Raw genomic sequence first — 2,149 nt, 5'->3', positions numbered from 1 at the left:
GTGTGTGTGTCGTGGCGGTGGGGGGGGTGGGGCAAAGGCTCTTTCACTTGTCCAGCATCGCCTAACAGAGCTGGCTTACAACACTGTGGTGATTCACTCTCACAGAGTCCACCTGAGTCAGTTTTTTGGCATTTTACCTTCTCAGACTCCGCCTTTCGGAACTGTTGGATCTCACCGCTTTTAACACACTCTTTTGTTTAATAAACTTCAAGGGGAGAATATTCCCTATCTGATGCTAGACAGGGACCTGAACATAACCCGCTTGGTTGCCAAATTTCTATCTAGTGTATTTTCCTTTAGTAAATCACGTGTTGTTCTTTTAGTCATTGCTCAAGACCCTCTGATCATAGGATCTCTGAAAAAGAAAGTAAGGAAGGAAACTTTGTGAGGCATCTCCAGGGGGCAGATCAGGAATGACCAGAGAGTTTGCTCCAAGAGAGCTCTTCCTGCACAACCCTAGAGGGGTGTTCAGTGAGCATACCTCACACTCTCATCGTGCAAGCATCACAAACAAGCGTGTGCGCTCTTGCAGTGCACAGAGCTTCCTCGGCCGCCATCAGGGTGCTGCAGGATCAGGTCAAGGGTTCCTCCAGATGAGCAATCTACCTGTAGCCCAAGATGAGGGGAAAACATTAAATCTGGCTAGCATAAAGGCTCTGCGTTGCAGCGGGATCACCAGGTTAGAGAAGTATTGTGCCATACTATTTGGTACGTATCTAAGGCCGAGGGAAAGGGGGGGGAGCAAGTACCCCCGGCACCGGCCTGGATTATTTGGGCTTCGATGTCCCAAATTCTTCTATTACGCTGCCCCCTTCACTCACATCTTCGATTACTTTGGATTAAGCACTTACTGTCTAGAATTAACTCTGACAACGCAATTAGGTACCTTCTAGCTGATAAATCACCAGACATTAATGCACAGATTGCTGAATTCTTGTCCAAGATTTTGGCAGCAATGAATCTTTTTTAAGAAGAAGAAGAGATTGGATATATACCCTGCCCTTCACTACCCAAAGGTGTCTCAGAGCAGCTTACAAACTCCTTTCCCTTCCCCTCCCCACAACAGGCACCCTGTGAGGTAGGTGGGGCTGAGAGAGCTCCGACAGAAACGGCTCTTTTTCAAGAACAGCTCTTATCAGAACTATGGCTTGCCCAAGGTCATCCAGCCAGGTGCAAGTGGAGGAGTGGGGAATCAAACCCAGTTCTCCCAGATTAGAGTCCGCGCACTTAACCACTACACCAAACTGGCTTTAATAGTAACATGTTTTAAGACTTGCAGGTGTAACGTTACCTGATGAAGTTTTATTTTTACCGTTTTATATGCCAATACAGGTGTTGTATTGTATTGTATTGTCAAGGGTTCCTCTGGTCCAGAATCCTGTTCCCCCTGCAGAGGCCAACGATATGCCTCCGGGAAGCCCCTCAGCTAGGGACACACAGGCTGCAGCCTCCCCCTCCCATCAGCAGTGGGAATTCAGAGGCCAACTGCCTCGCACCATGGAGGTTCAACTTTGCCATCTGGGCTAACGGAGTCATGAGTTGGTCTAATTCCATTTTTAAAGGAAAGGTGCAGAAAGCATGACCCTAAAGTAGAGCCAGGTCGATAATAATCCTCGGGAAAGAGACACTGCAGTGGGCCTCAGTCTCCAGTGTTGTTCCAGTGTGGGATCCTAAAGATCGCGGCCGGCTTTTCTTTCCAGTTTGGTGTAGTGGTGAAGTGCGCGGACTCTAATCTGGGAGAACCGGGTTTGATTCCCCACTCCTCCACTTGCACCTGCTGGATGATCTTGGGCAAGCCGTAGCTCTGATAAGAGCTGTTCTTGAAAAAGAGCAGTTACTGTCAGAGCTCTCTCAGCCCCACCTACCTCACAGGGTGTCTGTTGTGGGGAGGGGAAGGGAAGGGAAAGGAGTTTGTAAGCTGCTCTGAGACACCTTTGGGTAGCGAAGGGCGGGGTATAAATCCAATCTCTTCTTCTTTCCCACCCCCGCTCGAACTGGGGGAGGAGTTGCCTACGGCAGATTCCAGGAAGGGCTGTGCTACCTCACTGCACGTATTGGAGCTAATTCTTATAGTAATGCATTTAATTTTTTTTTAAAAATGCAGCAGTGGCAGAAGTGGGGGGGGGGGGGAAGGAAAAAAAAAAAAATA

At 48.6% G+C, this 2,149-nt stretch overlaps 1 protein-coding gene across 1 annotated transcript in view; it reads left to right on the top strand.

Moving 5' to 3' along the window:
- The window catches only part of LOC107110505 (MICOS complex subunit MIC13-like), a gene marked incomplete at its 5' end in the record, with an annotated part of 4,507 nt that overhangs the window by 1,275 nt on the left and 1,083 nt on the right, over positions 1-2,149 (top strand). The gene's annotated exons all lie outside the window — the stretch shown is intronic.

This window comes from Gekko japonicus, unplaced genomic scaffold (assembly GCF_001447785.1).
Source record: "Gekko japonicus isolate JY-2015 unplaced genomic scaffold, Gekko_japonicus_V1.1 scaffold2190, whole genome shotgun sequence".
Classification (NCBI taxonomy): Eukaryota; Metazoa; Chordata; class Lepidosauria; order Squamata; family Gekkonidae; genus Gekko; species Gekko japonicus.
This window is presented reverse-complemented; position numbering and strand designations above follow the sequence as displayed.